This window comes from Mobula hypostoma, chromosome 5, assembly GCF_963921235.1.
Source record: "Mobula hypostoma chromosome 5, sMobHyp1.1, whole genome shotgun sequence".
Classification (NCBI taxonomy): domain Eukaryota; kingdom Metazoa; phylum Chordata; class Chondrichthyes; order Myliobatiformes; family Myliobatidae; genus Mobula; species Mobula hypostoma.
In genome coordinates, this window is record NC_086101.1 from 54399945 (window position 1) to 54422406 (window position 22462).

The following is a 22462-nucleotide window of genomic DNA, read 5'->3' on the forward strand; positions in this document are numbered from 1 at the left end:
TCAGCCCCTTACCTTTTCCACCTATCACCTCCCAGCTTCTCACTTCATCCTTCCTCTCCACCTCTCTATCTTTCTGGCTTCACCTATCATCTTTTAGCTTTTACTCCTTCCCCTATTCCCACATTCTTACTCTGGCTTCTTCGTCCTTCCTTTCCAGTCCTGGTGTAGAGTCTCAGCCTGAAATGTCATCTCTTCATTCTTCTCCATAGATGGTGCCTGACCTGCTGAGTTTCTCCAGCGTTTTGTATGTGTTACTTTGGATATTTGCTGCTTGACATTTATGAAAATTAAACCAAAAATAATACAATAACGCACAATCTGCTGGAGAAACTCAGTGGGTCAAGCAGCGTCTCGGAAAAAAAAGGATCATTGAGTTGCGTGGCCTTGATGCAAGGTTTTAACCTGAAAAGTCAATTATTAATTTCCTCTCACAGATGCCTGGCTTGCAGAACTCTTCCACTGAATTGTTTGTTGCTCTGAATTCCAGCATATACAATCACTTGCATCTCCAAAAACAAAGAATGCTGTATAAATGTTTAAAATGAAAACAAAATGTTTTTATCACACAAGATACTTTCATGACTTTTTTTTTAAATGGGAATTATTGACTATGTCATTTAACAGTGTCTAACATTAAGGGTGGGTTAAAGGTGAAAATTGAAAAATTTAAGTGGAACGTGAGGGGAAACTTCTTTGTTTAGAGGGTCATGGGAGTGTGGAATGAGCTGCCAGTGGTCCATACAAGCTTGATTTCAAAATTTAAGAGAATTTTGGATAGCTACATGGATGGCAGGGATATGATGGGCTTTGGTCAGGGTGGAGGTCGATGGGGGTAGGTGGTTTAAAAGGTTCAATATGGAGTAGGTGACTGAAGGGCCTTTCTCTGAGCTGTACTTTTCTATGATTCTATTAGTTAGAGCTTTGGTGTTCTTGGGTTTTGAGGGGGCTTGCATAGCAAACTGTGAAGGAGGATATCAAGGTCCTGACTGCAGAGGGTAAGCAATAGAGCATCTTATTAAGCAATCAGAATTAAGACTTTTAAAGTTAACAGTGCAAAGAATGAGAAATGTATATTAGGATGGGTGACTTGAAATCAGATACAAAAAGAATCAGAGAGAACGAGTGCTTGTTTAAGGCTCTTGGAGGAAAAGTGAAAACTATATATACATCCACTGTTAAGATCCAAGGATAAAAACTGAAGGAATGATGCCACATTATTCTTCAGTACTGTAGAGGTTGATATTAATTATTGCCATACAATATTGTTAAAAAGAGAGATCACTAAGTTTAACTCATTGTTATCGTAATGAAAAAAGTGCAAAATAAGGCAAAGAAATTTCAGTTATGGAGAATTAAGATAATGAGTTGAAACATGTACCTTATTAAATACGCTGAACGACACTGCAGTATAATGAGCATTTAATAAAGAAGAGTACGATCCAGCTAGAGGTGCTCCAGCTGATAATGCTGATTTAATCTAATCCCATCTGTCTACACATGGGTTGTATCTCTCCATTCTTCGAAAATTTGTTATTGTATCAGTTTCCACCAAATCCCTTAGCAGTCCATTCATAGCACCTACTAATTTCAGTATTAAAAAATGCTTCATACATCTCCTTTAAACTTTCCTCCTCTCACCTTAAATCTAAGACATCTGGTATTGCATACTTCCAATCTGGAATAAAAACTCTAATTATCTACCCTAGCCATACATCTCATAATTCTATACATTTTTATTGGGTTGCCTTTCAGCTTCTGATGCTCCGAAGAAACCAATCCAAGTTTGCACAAGTATACTATTGACAAGCATAACTAATACCTTTTAACCCACATGGCATGTTGTGGACCTCTTCTGCACCCTCTCCAAACCTTCCTGTTCTTCGTGTAATCATAAAGACACACAAAGTTTGAGGAGGTTTGGTATGTTACCAAAAACTGTAGCAAATTTCTATAAATGTACTGTACCATGAGGAGCATTTAGACTGGTTGCATCACTCTCTGGTATGAAGGCTCCAATGAACGGGATGGGAAAAAGCTGCAGACGGTTGTAGTCTCAGCTAGCTCAGTCACGGGCACTAGCCTCACCAACATTGCTGATGTCTTCAAAAGCTGATCCCTCAGGAAGGTGGTGTCGATCATGAAGGTCCTTCAACACCCACGATATGCTCTCTTCTCATTACTACCATCAGGGAAGAGATACAGGAGCCTGAAGATGCACATTCAACATTTTAAAATCAGCTTCTTCCTCTCTGCCATCAAATTTCTGAACAGATCATGAACCATAAACATTACTCCACTATTGTGTTCTCTTTTTGCATTATTTATTTTTTAACATATTCTTATTGTAACCTATATTAATTTTTATATATTACTCTGGTTATATATCATCATCATCATCATCATCAGGTGCTATGCCCAGTTCGAGCTTTGACTGCCATGGCCCACATACTCCTGTTTCAGGTCAAGTGGATCAATTCATTGGTATTCATTTCCAGTTGTCTGGCTGCTGTCTCCATCATCATTTGTCTTTGTTTTCCTCCTGCTTTCTTCCCTTCAATCTTTCCCAATAATAACCATGCATTCTAACTCCTCTTTCCTAATCACATGTCCAATGAAATTACATTGCCTTTTCATGATCTCATACATTATTTCTCTCTTTGTGCTTGCTCTGTTCATGATATCCTCATTAGATATTCGTTTTGTTCATGATATTCTTTGCATCCTCCTCAAAAACCACATCTCTGCTGCTTCAATTCGTTTCCTCATGTTACTAGATACTGTCCAATATTCTGAGCCATATAACATAACTGGATAAACGTAACATTTCAGTACTCTGAGGTGGGTTGTCATGCATAGTTTAGTGTTGGTCATTATACTCTTCATTCTCGTAAAGGTGTTTTTTGCCATCCCTATTCTTCTTTCGATGTCCATGTCTCACCTGCCATCTGATGTCACCCAGCTTCCCAAGTATCAAAAGTTCTTTACTTGTTTTATGTCTTCCCTGTTTATTTTCAGCCTGCAGATCGGATTCTCCTTCTTTTTGGACATCACCATACGTTCTGTCTTTTTGCAATTGATGGATAGACCCATTTTTACACTCTCTTCAACAACTATATCAACTAAGTTTTGTAGTTCTTCCTCTGTACTTGCAATTAACACAGTGTCATCCACATATCTGAAATTACTGATGTTTTCACCACTATCTTTGATTCCCAAGATGTCTCTTATTTTTTGTAATATTGTTTCACTCTACACATTAAACAAATCAGGGGAGAAAACATACCCTTGTCTAACGCCTCTCTTGATTTTCATAAACTGACTCACTTCTCCATCTATTCTTACAGCAGCAGTTTGTTCCCAGTACAAATTTCTGATTAGGCGGAGGTCTTTCGAATCTAGATCTAGAGTTTCCTGTAATATTTCAAATAACTTATTGTGCTTCACTTTATCAAATACTTTTGTGTAGTCGATAAGCAAACAAATCTTTATGCACTTGAATAGTTCATTCTGATAGTATCCTTAACATCAAGACCATGTTTCTTGTACCTTTGTCTTTCACAAAACCACATTGTTCTTTATCTATTTCAGCTTGTATCTTACTTTTAGCTCTTATCATCAAAATTCTTAGAAGTATCTTGATGATAATGACTTATAGTCCTATGTAATTCACATTTTATTGCTCCAGATTTCTTAGGGAAGAGTGATAAATACTGATTTTTTTTCACCTCTTCTGGTATTATTCCAGTCTCATAAATGTCATTGATTAAATCAGTAAGTTTTTCAATTCCATAATCTTCAAGGGCAATAATTTGTTCTATTACAAATTCATCAGGACCTGCTGCCTTTCCTTTCTTCATCTTATTTATTGCATTACGAACTTCAGATTTTAAAATACTTGGACCTTCAATCTTCTCCGTAATTTCTGGTTTTTCACCTCAATTGTCTTCAAACAATTCCTGAATATACTCAGTCCATCTGTTTATAATCTCATCTTTTTCCATGATAATGGTACCGTCCTTTGCTTTCAAACATCCACCTGAAGAACAGAGGAGCTTTTTACCAGTGATATTCTAGATTTGTTGATGTAAACTTCTTGGATCGTTAATAGGGATTCTTTTTAATTGCTCACATTCCTAGTTTAACCATTCTTCTTTGGCTTTTTGACATAAGCTTTTATCTTTTTATCTAAGGACATATTCTATAGGATTTGCTTTCTTCAGTCTCCTTTCTTCCATTAGATTTTTGATTTCATCTGTCATCCATTTATTCTTTGTGCTTTTTAATTTTTTAGGAATCACTGACTTTGCTGATTCTACCAAGGCATCCTTCAGAGAGTTAAACTTTATTTCTACATGATTGCTATCATCTTCAACAGATTCTATTTCTAGACTTTGAAATCTACTTCTTACTTCAATTGTAAATTTTTGTCTTAAGTTTTCTTCTTTTATTAATTGCGAGTAGTCAAGGGATTGTTCAGGTTTTTGCTTCTTTAGTTTCTTTAAGTTTTACTTCGACATGATCTATCACTGGGTTATGGTCACTATTATGAGGGGTGATTGATAAGTTCGTGACCTAAGCTAGAAGGAATTAATTTTAGAAAACCTAGCACATTTATTTTTCAACATAGTCCCCTCCTACATGTACACACTTAGTCCAACGGTCGTGGAGCATATGGATCCCTTCTTTGTAGAAGTGGTCCAGAGCAGGGGTGATTGATAAGTTTGTGGTGTCACATACCCCATGAAGGGTTAAAGAACCAGCAGAAATAGAAAACACTTTGGAGTCTGTATTGCTATTCACTAATACTATTTATTAGTAACTACGCAATACAGTAATATAAAATCAGATATATAAAACAAGTTAGCAATTATTAGATATGTATAAGTGTGGAAATATATGAAAACCAAGCTTCTTCAAGTCCAGGGGTAAATAGATAGTCTTACAATGATGAGTAAAGTTCAGTTCAGTTTGTGGTATTGAGTTGAGTAGTGATGGAGAGAGATATTTGTAATCCAGGGTAAATGTCAAGAGAAGGCAATTACGTCGATATTCCACAGATTCCATGACAGCAGTACAAAATAACAATAGTAGTAGGTTTTATCTCCAAAGTTGTTCCACTCCACACACAAAATATCATTTTCAGTTATCTTCAACGAATATCCTTTCAACACAAGTGGTACAACACCCAAATTCAGCTATGGGTCATTCCAAAGTGGTGGCCACAGGATACTCAAACAGAATCCGCATATGGATTAACACTAACAGTAGCTTATCACTAAGCGGACCCTCTTCAAGGGAACCAACCCCAAACACACAACGTGATAGCCACTTATCCAGTTCCACGACATACAAAATAACTCCAACAATGATTTGCCACAGGGGTGCCTTTCTTCAGTGAACTACCACACCCAGACAAGGGTAACGGGTAACACACAAGTGGTATTCACAAAGGTACTCCCCTCACCAGAGAACCCATTCTTGTGAATTAACTACGTGACAGTCACACCTTCGTGTTCGAATGGAACTCAAACTCACTCTTACGGGCTACTTAGAGAGAGAGAGTCCAAACAGTGACCTCTTTGTCACTAGGTTTCTTCTGTTTCAAACCTTCCTCTCCTCTCTTCTCTTCCTTTAAAGTCACCGAATATCACCACAAAGATGAGATCGTCTTCTGTGTTGGAGTTATCAACCCAGGCGGGGGTTGGACACACGAATAACTTATGTTACGTACCCCATAACTGGGTTGCCAAACCAGCAGAAATGGATCACTCAGTTGGAGTCTGGATTATTAGAACTAAGAAAGTTTTATTAAAGAAACAAGCAACACAGTAATCGAAAGGATAATAAATGCAACAGTTCAGCAATGCTAAACACACATGTGCACAGAGTTAAGATAACAGCATCAATCAAGCTCTATCGTTGTCTAGGGGTAAATGACCAATTTCAAAGTGACACAAAAGTCCAGTTCGATTTAGTTCAGTTCGCAGTAATCGTTGCCATGGCGATGGACAACGTGGGGGGAGAGAGAGAGAGAGAACGAGAACAACTGATCATTCAGAAACGGCTTCCACTCACAGACCAGCGATATTGCTCACAAGCAGCTTTCGGGTGGGTCCTTTGTGATGTCACCTGAGGTCACCGACTGTGACCCCTCCTCCAGATGCGGTCGATCCTCTGCAGTGAACCCGGCACCCAAGCGAGGGTGGACACACACCGGGTTCCCGCTGATCGTACCTTTCCACCCTGTGCATTTATGGTCCGGTACTTCCCACCGACTCGTGAGAGGCGCACCGCTTCCAGGGTCTCGTTACCTCGGGTGTCGTGTGTGTGTCCTGCCTTAGCGAACCTGTCCCTTTTTATCCCCCTGCTGGGGTATCGCCTGTCCATCACTTCAAACAGTTCAGGGTTCAAAGGGGGAGCCGCTCCAGACGGCTCTCTCTCCCGTCCCTTCATTACACATCTCCAGATGCTGCTTCATTGTTCCTTATCTCTCCTTCCCCTGAGGACAGGTGGCAGACCAACTGCTGATGCCACTGATGCAAGCCCAGGCCAGCAAACATCTTAATTTATGTGTATTCTCGTCACACTTCCCACTGGTCACACCCTTTTCCACACTGCGAGAGCCACTGATCGATCCTCCTGAACTACCCTCCAAAAACCCACCCTTCTGTGGGCACAACAAAGCTCGTCCAGTGTCCAAAACCATGTGTCTGTCAGTCTATCATCTGACCTTCTATTTATCTCACCATGCTGAACATCAGCTGTTCATCAAGCAGCTCCTCCCTTCTCTCTCTGTACGAACACAGAAGCTGCCAGTGTCCTTGCAGAAGTGTAAACACGCTACAGAGAAACCATAACACCATCTCAAAGCAGTCTTCGCCTCTCTCGCTGTCTCTTAATAACAAGATGCTTGTGTTGAACAACTCTCTCTCTCTTTTTAAAGGTATAGTCCATAAAAAAATAACCCCTAGGGGTACATAACAGTGGCCAAAGGTAGAAGGAAATGAGTTATATAGCTCTCGTTACATGCACGTGCTGTTCATCTCGACTGAAAATGCGGAACGTTTGAAGTTTCTCCTTATTTCCTTCTGCTTTAGGCCACAAACTTATCAATCACCCCTGCTGTGGACCACTTCTACAAAGAAGGGATCCGTATGCTCCACGACTGCTGGACTAAGTGTGTAAATGTAGGAAAAATAAATGTGCTAGGTTTTCTAAAATTGACTCCTTCTACCTTAGACCACAAACTTATCAATCACCCCTCATACAGTCTGCACCTGGATATATTTTGCATTGAGTCACTGAGTTTCTAAATCTTTGGTTTATAGTAATAAAGTCAGTTTGATTTCTAGTGTTATCACCTGGACTTTTCCAGGTCCACAAGTGTCTTGGATGGTTTTTAAAGTAGGTATTCAAAATGACCTGATTATTCATCTTGCACCATTCTACCCATTTCTCGCCTCTTTCATTTCTTTCCCCTAGTCCAAATTTTCCTATGGTATTTCCATCAGCACCTTGTCCTACTTTCGTATTTAGATCTCCCATGACAATAACGATATCTTGAGATTTGCATCCATTCTTTGCTTGTTCAAGCCCCTCATATAATTTATCTATATCCTCATTTGTTCCATCTGTTGTTGGTGCATATACCTGTATAACTGCCAAATCAAATGGTTGTCCTCTGAATCTAACAAGGAGCACTCTTTCTGATATTGTCCAATGTCTTAAAACAATTTTTGCCATGTTTTCATCCATAAGAATTCCTACTCCATTAGTACGGGACATTCCACAAGAATAAATTAGTGTCTTATTTCTATTCTGACATGATCCAGCACTTGTCCAATGAACTTCGTTAATTCCCATGATGTTAATTTTTAGTCTTTCCATTTCATTTATCACATTGTCCAATCTTCCTGCTTGATATAGGGTTCTCACATTCCAAGTGGCAATAACTTTCTTTTGTGTTATTTGAATTTTATGAGCAGTAGCTTGATGACGGTCGGGGATCCCCTGCTTCCCAGAATCAACCCTACCGAGAGAAGTATCTTCAGAATTGTCTTGAAGATCCTCTTGACACTGTTGTTGTACAATACATTTTGTGAGTTTGACCATGGTTTTCTTAGCAAATAGATTCTAGGAAACCTAGTATCTAACAACGGTGGATTGCTACTGTCTTCCGTTGGGCGAACTGAAGAAGTCGTCATTTCTCTTCCCAAATGTTCATCCGCCTGTACTATAGCCATTGTCATTTGAGGTCGTAGCTCATCCGCCTTCTCTGTCATAAGTTCAGTTACTGAACCTGCCGGATCTGCTATCGGCCTTCGCTCGTATCCTGAGCAGGAACCTTTGCAGGTGCTACTGTTCTGGATCAGAGCAATGAATAATAAGGGGTAACTCCACTTTCCCCAAAGCTCTGAAAGTCCCCAATCAAAGCCTCATCACCAGTTGCAGTTTAGAGTCATACCCAGGACCATGGTTACATATACTCATTGTTACTAAGGTTGTCATAGACAGGGTGGTAGTGGGGATAAGTTCCCACTACCTTTCAAGTGCTCCAAATGGCGTGCAACTCTAACAGCCTCTAACAACCAAGCCCAACTCTTTGCCTTCACATGTGGCTTAGCTACTAGACCCGGTGGAACTGTTTCTACTGACAAGAAAAGGGGCAAAGGCCGACCTCTGGTGCCTCAAAACCAGTTGCTTCAGGCAGCTGGGGCTCATCAGCCTTGGAAGGCAACCCACCTAGGAAAAGGAACACTCTTATTTTAAACCTCTGCTGCTTTATGGCTATACCCACCCATGGGAAAGGTTTCAGGAGTAAACCCAGAGAAAGAGATCCGAAGTCGGTGTCCATGAGGCAGTTTGATGTTGTTTACAACTTCACTCTGGCATCCTCTGCAATGACACTGGTGCCAAGCTGTATCGGCACTTGTCCTTCCTTTGGACTACGTCAGTGATGTGGAGAGGGGGAACCTTCTGCACGGGCAACAACCGGTTCTTCAAATCTTCCCACCCAGGCTTGTGCCCTGGACAGGACATAGTCCACCAGAGACGCAAACCCATGATCCCCTGGAACCTACTACTCTGTACTGTTCCACAAAACCACTAATTATACAACATACATCAGTGATAGTAAATCCTATTCTGATTCTGGTTCAGACTCAACACCGCTGATGTAAACTAATCAAAGTCTTATAAAGCTGCAGCATTACCTCACTTCGTTTATACTCAAAGTCCTAACTAATCAAGATAAGCATGTCATACACCTTCCCTACCACTGTATCCCCATGTGGATAGAGAAGTTTCCCATCAAGGAGTATTTTATTTATTTATTTATTGACATACAGCATAGAGTTGGCCCTTCTGGCCCTTTAAGTCATGTCACCCAGCAATCCCCCGATATAATCCTACCCTAATCACAATTTACAATGACCAATTAACCTACCAACTGGTATGTCTTAGAATGTGGGAGGAAACCAGAGCACAAGGAGGAAACTCACCCGGTCACGGGGAGAACGTACAAACTCCTTACAGGCAGCAGCGGGAATTGAACCCAGGTCACCACTACTGCAATGCGTTGTGCCTACCACTATGCTACCATGCTGTCCCAATTTTACTTGGACCCCAAGATCCCTCTCTATATCAATACTCCTTAGGGTCTTGCCATTCATTGTATACTTTCCTCTTAAATTTGACCTTCCAAAGTGTCTGTATATAAACAATAAAATATTGTGTGTCTGTATAAAAAACAGCATTAAAATATTCTAAGTACATGGATATAAACAACATTAAAAATATTCAGCTCTGCTTCTGAATTTGTATATAGAAGTCGCACAATATGTATGCATTACTAACAGAGCTGCTTCACAAGTTTCTCTGCCACAACTTTTGAATATTTGAATCTAACTATGAATCTTCACTTAGACTGAAGGAACTATAATTTGCATAAACTGTATAGAATCACCAGCCTTGCTGTTAGTCCAGTTGTCGGGTTTGACTGATCTCCCTCGATCATTCTCTTCATTATATTGTTCCACTTTATTATCAGCTGCACAATTTCATTTGAAACTCTGATCAGATTTCACTTGTTCATATTTTTTCTGCTCAGTATGCTTCAGGGCTGGAAGGGAGCAAGTGATTCATGCCCATGACCTTTCATTAGAACTATTAAAATTTACGATAAAACAAGTTGCGTAGAAAGGAAGGGAGTGGGGAATTGATTAGAAAACAAAAAAGTATGGTCTGTGGTAGGGTGGAGTTCAGAAGAAACCGGATGACAATAATAGTGATTGAGTCAGCTACGATATAACAGCACAATATGTTCCTTAACAATAGGTGTACATGGAGAAGAATTAAGAGGAAAGATGAATCAAATCTGAAATTTCCAGAAAAGCATCTTGGCTTACTGTTTATTATGCTCCTTTGTTACATATATAAACTATCTGCCTACTATATTGTAAGCCCAGGAGAACACTTATTCCCCAAAATAGAATACAGCACAGCTTAATTTCTAGATCAATTTGTTCCTGGAATATGTTTAGTTATTCTGTTTCATAGCCATACAACATTCTATTTTCAAATTAATTGCAATAAATAAAGTAAATAGCATGGCTGACATCAAATTTATCATTCATATTTTCTGCCATCCAGATGATCATTTCTCCCTTCCACATTTTTTTACAAATTAGGCTAAATTCATCAACACTATTCATAAACTCATGGCTTATGAAAATAACACTATAATCTTAATTGAGCTGTAGTTTATTAAGCTGCAGACAGAAAAAGCCATCTTAAGTAAATCAACACCAATGTGCCTGTGATGCAACTATAATTAATGAAATCCCTTACATCATTTTCAAAAGACAATGAATTTTAGAAGATTTGCTTGTCACATGAAATCTTGATTTCTCAAGTAAATTGTTTGATTCTCAATGCTGAAGCAAGTATTAGAATGACAACTGTGGACCCATGATACAGAGGGAAAAGGACTCTAACAAAATGACATGACACTGACAGAGTTTCCATGTCAGATGCTCAATCATAGTCTTAGGTTACCTGAACCATTTGTGTTTGAACAAGATTTGAAGCACTAGGTTGCCAAAGGGTGTAGGGATAATAGTTTTAAATGTGCTGCCTATATTTTTCTTAGATTTATACACATGACCTATTTTTAATATCACAAAAGCCTTTGACTCCATCAACAGGGGTGGACTGTATGCATGCCCCTCAAATTTGGCTGCCCACAGAAATTCATCTCCAACTTACATTGCTCCATGGTACCGATCAATAGTTTCACAACCGACTCAATTCCACAAATCATCATTCTAACATTTTTTTCTCAATCTTTCTTACTATAGTTCTTCCTCTCAGCTTTCATGGGAATGGAATAATCTTCAGAACTAATACAAAATTGTTCAGCCTGTTATCCGGATCATCCAAGCCTCAGTAGTCAAGCTGCGCTATGCACACAATGCTTGCATTTGCATCTACTTGCAAGCCACCATGAATTCGGTTATTGAAGTATCTAAGAGGATAATCCTTACACTCAACACTTGTAAGATAGAGATCCTCTGCTACCATGCCCTGGCTGCACTGCATTGCTCTCTTCCTGTAACTCAAGGTCACTTCCTGGCAAAGGCAGGAATCAACAAAGGAATCATCTTCAACATAACCTTTGGTTGGGTGAGGAAAGTGGTATTTGAAGACCAAGACCTCAGATGTGGCACAAAGCATGTGATCTACCACACAAGTTTATAAGACCTAGGCTACCTATAGCAACTATATCAAGGCACTGGAAAAGTATCAACAATGTTGATTATGCAAAATCCTGTAAATTCTGATACAGTGTATTCCCTTGCTGATTGTAATCTGCAAATGAACTAGACAAGGTTTAGAGCCATAAATCCCTTCAGCCCCATCCATCCATGCTGGTGAAGATGCCTTCCTGAGCTAGTGTTGAGATTAGGCCTACATCCCCTTAAACCTTTCCTGAATCATGACCTCTCATTATCTGCTTGTTTGTCATCAGAAACAGGTTTCTAGTGCCCATTTGCTTTATGAGGAGCAGTTCTCCTGCTAGAGTGACGAGTTATCATGGGTTCTTCAGTTACAGGAATGGCTTTTGACATCATTGCAGAAAGCCAATATAGTGAACAAACACCAAAACACTGACTGTGCATATGCTGGAAAGCACGAAAGAAGGGGTTCTGCTCTTCATGCCATTCATTTACATTATTTGATATGATTAGGCACATTCAACTTTTATTTTAATAAGCGGTGTAGATCTATCTTAGGTCACTTCCTGTGCAGTCAGGAAGTAGCAAGTAGAAAAGCACATTGGAAGGCTGTAGGCCAGAGGTTTATGTTAGGAGTGAAAGAAGTTTCTAAAGTTATCTTGTTGTTTCCCCAGCAGAAACATTACTTGAAAGTTGAAGTATATTGTTTAGAGGCTATTCTAAATGCATCAATAAGATTTTGCTGAAATCAAATTTTTGAGTTTATTAGACAGTAACCTAGATGCTAATAGTTTATGCACACTACTTACCTTTAGTATTTACTTGTTGGAATCTTATAATTTATACCTACAGGAAATGTAACAAAGTTCTTACTTATCTGTGTATATTTACTTGTGTGAATGGAATAATGTGGTAATTGCATTGTATTTTGTTTGTTTTCAGCTTCACTCCTTATTCACTATGCCATGCCATCGAGTCTGCAATTAAAACAAGGAGCAGGAGGCTATACCGTGACTCACATGTCATTTTTGAACGAAGTTTGGCTGACTGTCTAATTGATGTTACAACACTTCATCGAGGGCAGTCTAAAGGGCATTCTTGGTGTACCTGTGGAGTCAATATGTTGTGGCAATCTGGAGAATTCACAGTAAGGTTTGAGATCAGTCAGAATAACTTCATGAAATAGAATGATAAAGGACCCCATGATAATAGCTGCTTCATTTACTTAAGAAAGGAGAAAACAGTTGATTTTAAAAGGAGTTCAATGGATGGAGCAATATGGGTTATGGCACTCCTGAGTTGTATATGCTGGCATGCATACCATGACCGTACAATTATTTGGAGTCTTTCGTTGTTGTTCAGTTGTTAAGTCGAGTCCAACTCTTTGTGACCTCATAGTCCATCGGGTCCAAAGGCAAGATACAGAAGTAGATTGCCAGGCCTTTCTGCTGCCTAGGTTGGGACCCTGCTGGGCTTGAACGCAGGACCATCTGTCTTGAAGCCCAGTATTGATGCCACTACACCACCAGCTGGCCCATTTGGAGTCTAAGATCGTCTAGAAATAGAAGCTTCAAACTCTCTGAGAGCATTTGGAGCACAGTATATTTCTTGGTTCACCCATGGAAATCCTGTTTAAAATTGATGCAGGTTCCCAGGTCGATATCAGGGACTCCAGCAATGTTTATACAATGATTCTAGGCTTTTCACCAAACTGCTGTGCTTTGAAAATAGTTAGGCATCAGTTACCACAAGCAACACAGTGCAAAAAAATTCCATCCATCTTCTATCAACAGCAGTTTCTGTCTGCACACATTTTGTGTGTCTCCCATTGTGATCCTGTCAGGCTTGATCTCCAGTTCACTCATGATGAATGTCCCTGAGTTAGTGTTTGTGAAAGACACACTGATTGATGGTCAGTGCTCAGACAGTGAGTTATCTGAGGAATAAAGGAAAGAGAATTGCAATGAGTTCCTGATGAGCCTCACTTACTTGCTATTTCCTCACAGAAGTGATCATAACTCACTAAGATAAGCTTTGCTGGTAGTTAAAGCTGGATGTAGATGAATGGAAAGGAAGAGCTTTGGAGAGGAAAGGCATGGATTAGCGCTGGAACATCCTGTCACTGACACCAAATAGAAGATTATATTGGAGTTTCCAAACCTTGTTATATGTTTCATTGGCACAATGCTGTTTAGAATGGTGATTTCTAGAAGGTGTAACATCCTTGTCTTCCTGGACTTGCTACTGCTTTGCTCCTGAACATCTTCCTTTAGGCTCAATACTCTGTGATCCATGCTTACCTACCTGTGAGCTCCCTGTCTCTGAAATTCACTCAACACATTTTGACAGCACTGAACTCCTATCATTGATTATGAATTATACAATACTGCCTGCCACTTCAGTTTGCTGTAGATCTTTAAATCTTGATGGATAATTGCATAGTGTCCTCAAGCATGCAAACTACCAATCAACTATATGAAATTCTTCAATGGAAGGCTCGCCATTCATAATTTAACTGTAATGTTCATTCTATTTTTGTTTTATTTTGTCTTAATCGTGTTTGTTCTTGTAAAAATTATTTAATTTATGCTTTCTTGAGAATGCTGCTTACATGATGCATGATTCATTGTACCAATGCATACATGTACTTGTGAATATGACAATAAATTCAACTTTTGACTTTTGATCATAATCTAATCCAACACATATCCCACTGGAAAAGTTATGAAATCTGAAGGCAAGATTAGATTTTGGTTCAATGTCAGCAGAAGTAGGAGGATGTACTGGAGTTAGTTATATTGGTACCTAAGTGAGTAGATGTGGTATGCTTGATCCAATGTGTACATTTCGGCATGTCATATTGGGCACAAACAACTTTTTGAAAGGCCAAGGATATTAATCTTCTACAATATACTAGATTATCCATGTATATGGTGGAATTTCACTCTGCTAAACTACTAATAATTAACTGGAGTATATTTTTAAATATAATTTCCAGGAAATGGTCATCACAGCTAAGGCCAGCATCTAGAGCCCTTTTCTTATAGTCTTTGAGATGGTGGGTGGAGAACGAGCTCCTTGAAATTCTGCTATCCTCATGGAAAAGATTCATTGTGCCAAACTGTAGAAGGTCAAAGGTTTGGCCAAGTAACAATGAAGAAATAGTGATGCACTTCCAGGTCTAATGGTGTAAACGTTGAAGAGGTGTTTTGTTGTTTTATTCCCTTGTCCGTCAATGGCTTCAAGTTTGTGGGGTTGAGAAGTGCTGATCAAGGACATGTGACATATTGCAGAAGTACAGTACGTGTAGCAGCCATGTGGTACCAGTGGCGGAGTACGGAGCCTATCAAGTGGAAGGTTATTTCATCACAATCCTGATATGCCATGTACATGATTGAGAGCTTTCATGAAGTCAGGAGGGGGGTCACTTATAATAGTAAACCCAGGCTTTGAATCATAAAACAACATTTATGTGGCCAATAGTTAGGATTCTGATCAATAGTGACTATAGGTTGTACACACTAAGAGGATTTGATGATGTTGACACCATTGAAGTTCATATAGAGGAGAGGCAATTTTCAAGCACACTTAATAGGAAATCTATTTCTGCCACTTCCGTAATAAATGTTACCTGTCACCAACAAACAGATATTCTCCAGGTACATGTTCTCAACGTCTTGCGATGTAACAGCCAAAGAAATGGCTAAATAAATGCATTTGACATATGGCAAAACATAATGAAGTGAATTATTGGAACTTCACTTTTTTTCTCAAAGAAAGGACTTGTCACCAACATCATATCCCATTGCATCTGTAGCGAAGTTTTCCTTATTCATATGATCCCCCAGTGTGGAGATTAAATCAAAGCATAAAGAAAGAATTCTCTGGGATAAGCCTTACCTTGTAGCACAATACAGTTCCTATCTTGTAACAAGGTAGCTGAAGAGCAGAATGGATAGTATTTTAAATTAGATATGGCATTATTCATAAGGTATTGAACATTGTATTATTTTTGTAATGATTCATAAGAGTTTAATGTCAACTTTTTTACCCAAAACAATATGAGACCACTTTCTGACCCTACAAAGAAAACTTTCTCTTTTACCAAGTTAATTAGAATTTGTCACAGAGCAACCCACCTTTCTTAATTCATTCACATCTCTTTGTGTTTAGTGTTTTGCTCTCCCATTCTCGGAAGATTTCATTCCCTAATTTGATACCATATACAAATTAAATGCCCTTAATTTTATGCCAAACTCTGCATTATTTATGCATACAATACATTCAATTGTGATCAGCATTGATCCCTGGGGGAATTTATCATTTCAGATACCATTCCACACAAGTTACAAGCTGCTTTTGCTTTCTCCGTTTAGGTCAGTGATTCAGTCTCTAAAAGGATTGCCTTCAATTATGTGTCTTGGAGAACAGAAGCTGATAGGAATTGTGACCTTAACAGCCACTGACACTGCAAGATGTTCGTAACTTCACTTTCATTGTAGCCCGTAGCAATTGTGGTGGCTTCATAAAATGACATTTTTGCAGATGCTGCTCCTCTAGAAATAACCTGTCAGTATAGATGCTAAGAAGCTCCCAATAAACATGTACAAAACTCTGATACCATCTGAGCATTACGTTACTGATCTTCATTCAACAAACTTGAACAGGGTATAGTCTGAAGGGAAAATGGTGAGAAGGCAGCTGCTCCATAACAAGTATCCTGCCTGGGATTGTAACTGGCACAAGTGTGGTCTATGGGCCCCCAGGCTACATAAACAGAAGGAGGCTTTTATAGCAGTTGTGTAACCTGATTCTATGTCACTTAAACTAAGCCTATGCAAGCAAGCTGGAAATACAACTCGAGTAAGATCAGCTTTGTAACTTGTTTTATTGTTTTCTTTAGGTTCTCTATCAATAGATATTTATATTGCCGAATGGAGGCATATATGAATAGCCTGGACATACATTACAGTCATCATCGATGAGGTGGTTGAGGGCCAATTTCTGTGACATATGGTTCTATAATTCTAATCACCTCCTCACTTTCCTACACTCACCATAATTAACCACCTCTTGCCTAACAATTGCCCTATAGCACACTGTGAACACCATCCTCCACTTCACAACAAGCACTGCCTTGATTATCTCTACTCTATATCAGTCACCAGTCTCCTACAGCTACTCCCCATAGGTACTCCTCACCCTTAACCTTATTATCCCCACCCTCCCCCAGTCCCCTCATGAGTCTTTTTGTCAAACAATCTCCCCCTCTCACAGACCCATTTCCTCTGCTTATTTTGTGCAGACGAAATTTCCAAAGTCCTTGTGTTGATACAAAAGACTTTGAATCTTGGCATTTCTATGTATTACTGGATTTTCCAGAAATAGACCAACAAAAAAAAATACAGCAGTCACAAGAGACTGCAGATGCTGTAATCTGGAACGAAAACGCAAACCACGGGTGAAACTCAGTGAGCTGAGCAACACCTGTGGGGTGAAAGGAATTGACAATGTTTCAAATCGAGACCATGCATCAGAACTGAGTGTAATCAGCATAGAGAGATGATGAGAGAGTGGTTTTAAAAAAAACAAAATTGCTTCCCTGCCCAGCAAATGCTTTGCTATCATAAACTTTAATTAAATGGAAAAGCTTAAATGAATGGTATCAAAATCGAGTCTTTATTCTTCAATTTCTCTTTTGCTTTTAGCCCATGTCAGAAACCCGGGATGTTTGACATATACACATGCATGAGGACGAACCAGGGCCGATGAAACAGAAATAATGGAGCATATGACACAATAATATAACTCTCAGCACATCTCCATGGATTTTTTTGAAACTTAGTGGCCCACTTCCCTTTGCTGCTGCACTAGAATGGGCAGAGGAAATGGGGAAGAGATCAGCAATTCAGTGATATATAAATTTTCCAGCTTTTCTACTTGAATCTGATGAATTTCTTGTTTTATTGAAGAATGTCATTGGTTAGGACTATGTAACACTTGCAAGCAGATGATGAGGCAGATGGTGATACTAGGCTCTTAAGGGGACTATAGTGATGCACCGGCTAATGCATTTGACCCTGACCCCATAGGTGCTGTCAGCGTGGACAATTGCCATACAACCAAATGAACATAAGACATGGAAGAGAATCAGTCCATTTGGCCCACCGAGTCTGCTCAGCTATTCCATCATGACAGATTTATATTCCTTCTTAATCCCATTTTTCCTGCCTTCTCTTTGTAACCTTTTATGCCCTACCAATCAAGAAAATATCAATCTATGCTTTAAATATACCCAATGACTTGGTCTCCACAGTTGCCTACGGCAGTAAATCCCACAGATTTACCATACTCCGGCGAAAGAAATTCCTCCTCCTCTCTGATCTAAAGGGATGTCCTTCTATTCAGAGGCTGTGGCCTCTGGTCCCAGAATCTCCAACTATAGGAAACATCCTCTCCACGTCCATTCTATTCAGGTCATCCAATATTTAGTTGGTTTCAATGAGATCCCCCTCATTTTTCTAAACTCTAGAAAGTATAAGCTCAGAGCCATCAAAGGCTTCTCCTACATTAACCCTTTCATTCCTGGGATCATTCTCATAAACCTCCTCTACGACTTCTCCAGTGCCAGAACATCTTTTCTTATATATGGGGATCAAAATTCCTCATGGTACTCCATGTATGGTCTAACCATTGCCTTATAAACCCTCAGCATTACATTCTTACTTTGATATTCTAGTTCTCTTGAAATTAATGTCAACATTGCATTTGCCTTCCTTGCCAACAACTCAATCTAATCTAATCTAATCTGCAAATTAACCTTATGGGAGTCCTACACTAGGACTCCCAAGACTCTTTGCGCCTGTTTTCTAAATTCGCTCCTGTTTAGAAAATAGTCTACACCTTTATTCCTTTTATCAAACTTCATGACTATACATTTCCCTACACAGTATTACATATGCCACTTGTTTGCCCATTCTCCTAGTCTGTCCAGACTCCCTGCTTCCTAAATGCTGCCTGCCTCTTCACCTTTCTTTCTATATTCAGGAGGTAAAAGGCCAAATGGAATGAATGGCTTCTTTCTGTATCCTAATGAGGCTAATAGTGGATCCCATCCAAATAATGTAATTGCCCTGGCTTTACCTTGGTGAACTAATAACGAAGTTGATGGCTGCAGGAAGAATAAAGATCCAATGGAAGTTGATACAATGAGTAGAATCCTAGGAGGTAGTGAAGATAGAGCATGATGAATTCAGGATGAAATTTTTTGAGATTGGGAGGGAGTAGAAAACACTAAGGGAATAGGATATGTAAGGAAGCTCCACAGTAAGCTTATGAAAATAAGAGTTTATTTATTGTGGAGGCAGAGTTAAGGTAGTGCAAAATGGCGATTCCTTTGCTTGCACCTTTGGAAACAGCTCTATTTCCATTGTTAATATCTTTATTTTTCCCTTTCAGGTTTTTTTTGAAGACCCTGACCTGGAGTTACATGCGAACTTCGGTTCTTTGTGGAAATGGGACCCATTCTTGGGGTTTCATGACTGGCCGTTATGGGATATGCCAAGGGTTCGTATTTGGAAGCCTAAGATCTCAGGGTTCTAGAGACAGGCGGATCGAGGGTCAGTGTCATGTCAGGAGACTCTTGTGTCATCGGGGAGGCAGGAAAATCTTTCACTGTGGGTCCGAAGACCCGAGATCTTGCGATCTTCAAGCACCGAGCTTGTAAAAAGGGACAAAACGGACTTTTAGCATCGTAAACCAGTGGGTTGTTGTTACGTCTCCCACTCGCTGTAAAAATGGAGGACATCTCACTCTCCCTTATAAAGGAGAGAGAGAACTTGTGGTTTGTGGAATGTGGGATGAAATGCTAAGTCTTCGGGGTAACTGCAAGTCTGTGTCTCTGCTATCGCCTAGCTCATGCTTGTGTTCGGCAGTGGTGCAGATGATTGCTTCTTTTTGCCAGTGGGGGGAGTGGGGTTTGTTGCTCGCTGCTGCTTATGTGTGGAAGGGGGGTCTTTGGGGTTCTCACGTTTAACTGACATTCATTCTTTGGGGCACTTCTCTGTTTTCATGGATGCTTGTGGGAAAAAAGCATTTTGAGATGTATATTGTATACATTTCTCTGACATTAAATTGGACCTTTAAACCTTTGGACCTTTATTTATTAATTGAGATTCAGCACGAAGTAGGCCCTTCCGGCCTTTTGAGTTGCGCCGCCCAGCAACCCCCAATTTAACCCTTGCCTAATCACAGGACAAGTTGCAATAACTAATTAACCAGTATGTCTTTGGATTGTGGGAGGAAACCCACTCAGTCATGGGGGAAACGCACAAACTCCTTACAGGCGCCGGCGGGCTACTGAACCCAGTTCACTGGTCCTGTAAAGCATTGTGCTAACCAAAGACAACCTCGAGAGTACCTTGAGGAACTTTTGGTTTGATAGTGAAACAAAAAACTTAGACAGCTTTATCACTGCTTTTCAATATGTCAGAGAACATTTTGTACCCATTTAATAACTTCTGAAGTACAATCGTGTTGGCGCGTGGCCGGGTGGTTAAGGCGTTCGTCTAGCGATTTGAAGGTTGCTAGTTCAAGCCTTGGCTGAGGCAGCGTGTGTGCTCTTGAGCAGGGCACTTAACCACACATTGCTCTGCGACGACACCAGTGCCAAGCTGTATGGGTCCTAATGCCCTTCCCTTGGACAACATCGGTGGCATGGAGAGGGGAGACTTGCAGCATGGGCAACTTCTGGTCTTCCGTACAACCTTGCCCTGGTCTGCGTCCTGGAAACATTCCAAGGCACAGATCCATGGTCTCATGAGACTAACGGATGCCTATTAAGAGGTAAAATCATTGCGATAATGCAGAAAAATATGAATAAGCCAATTGTGTATATTGAGCTCCCACGTGACCAGAATACCTCTTTTATTATAGTTAATTCATTATTGGGTAGCACACCAAGGACAGCTCCCTGTTCGTCTCCAAAATAATGCTGGTTTTATTTAATAACATGAAATGATTGAAAATCTCATCCAAAATAACAGGACTTCTAGCAGTGCCTTCTGCAATGTGCATGTATAGAATGACAGCCTGACTACTTAATTATTGACCAGCTTGGTAGGTGTTATGATTCAGAGGCAAGAACCTTTCAACTGAACCAAACAATAAAATGCACTGACCACTGTTTATACAGCACCGGCTAGCGTCATGATCTTATGAAATTTGGAAAAGAGACCACAGGCTGTGGTGGTACTTTTTTTTTAAATTCATAGGCCTGTTTCATTCATTTGGTCTTGATACCAATCAGTTTAAGACGGTGCTGAAGAAGATCAGCATCTACTTGCTGGTGGCCAATGAAACATATTTCGTTAATCACACTTTATCTGGTAAACAATCACCACAAACAACACCCTTTAACTTCCCATTGGACTTGGTGGCAATTTGATGCAGCAAGACCAAGGCAAAGCAGTGGATGCGAGGCAGTGGGCCCATCGCTGGAAGCAAGGATAGTCCCAAGTATCAATCGATTTAAGCTCCAGGCAAAGTTGTAAGGGTTGGGTACAGGCCAAATCGAGGCGATTAGGTCCAGGCTCCAGAGCATATTGAAGTGAGTGAACCCAATGCCTGGACAACGATTTAAACTCAGGGCCAGATTACAAAGGTGTCAGGGCCTGAGGCGAGGAACGGGCTGGTTCAGCTTGCTGCTCTGCAACATTACTCGGCTCTGCACTGAACTGAGGGTCTGTGGGTGGACACTTTCATGGACTTCAGTTCTGAATGATAATTTGCTTGCATTTATTGTCTGCATTATTTTTTTCTCTCTCTGTAAATTAGGTGTTTGACGGTCTCCTTTTTTTTAAGTGGGTTCTTTTGGGTTTCTTTGTTTTGTGGCTGCCGAAGAGGAGGCAAATCGCAAGGTTGTATAACATATACATACTTCGATAATAAATGCACTTTGAACTTTGAACAGCAGTCTTCATTAATCTTTCCAACATAGAACAGAGAACATGCAGCACTGTACCACAATTGGGAGCAGGATGCCTACACATGTGGCACTTCTCATATTGGATAATTGGTTAGAAATACGCTTAAAGCTGGAGTGGCTCAAAGTGTCAGGAAGAGCCAATGGAGCAAGCAAGCAAGTTTATTTGTACAGTACTTTTCAAACACAAGACAGTTCAAAGTGGCTTACATAGAAAAAGATTCTAATTAAAAGCTACAGTGAAAAGAAAGGTTTTAGGCTTCCGTTTTTAAAAGCTTGAAGTTGGGGCAGACTTCAGATCCTCTGGAAGGTTATTCCAGATAGGTTGAGCATAGCAACTAAAAGCTGCTTCACCATGTTTAGCTTTGACCCTGGGGACAGTAAGCAGACCCATCCCAGGCAACCTGAGAGCTGGGGGAAGGTTCATAATGCAGCAAGAGATCTGAGTTATATTTTGACCCTAGACCATTCAGTGCTTTATAAACCAGTTGTAATATTTTAAAGCCGATCCTCTGATGGACAGGAAGCCAGCGTCGTGATCTGGGAAATGGAGTGATGTGTTCTACTTTCTTGGTCTTAGTGAGGACTGTAGCAGCAGCATTCTGAATGAGCTGCAGCTGTCTGAGGGATTTTTTACAGAGTGCTGTGAAAAACGGCATTACAGGATTCAAGCCTACTAAAAATAAATGCATGGACGTGTTTTCTCTGCACATTGGGTGTTTGACGGTCTTTTTGAAAATGGGTT

The 22462-nt window shown here is 40.0% G+C and overlaps 1 long non-coding RNA gene across 1 annotated transcript in view; it reads left to right on the plus strand.

Annotated features, from left to right (window-relative positions):
* Positions 1-19307, plus strand: part of LOC134346206 (uncharacterized) — a 39783-nt gene extending 20476 nt beyond the window's left edge. The window contains exon 3 of the long non-coding RNA XR_010017863.1: positions 19194-19307. This is a non-coding gene — a long non-coding RNA (uncharacterized LOC134346206). The remainder of the gene's footprint in view (positions 1-19193) is intronic.
* Positions 19308-22462: the final 3155 nt, after the last annotated feature.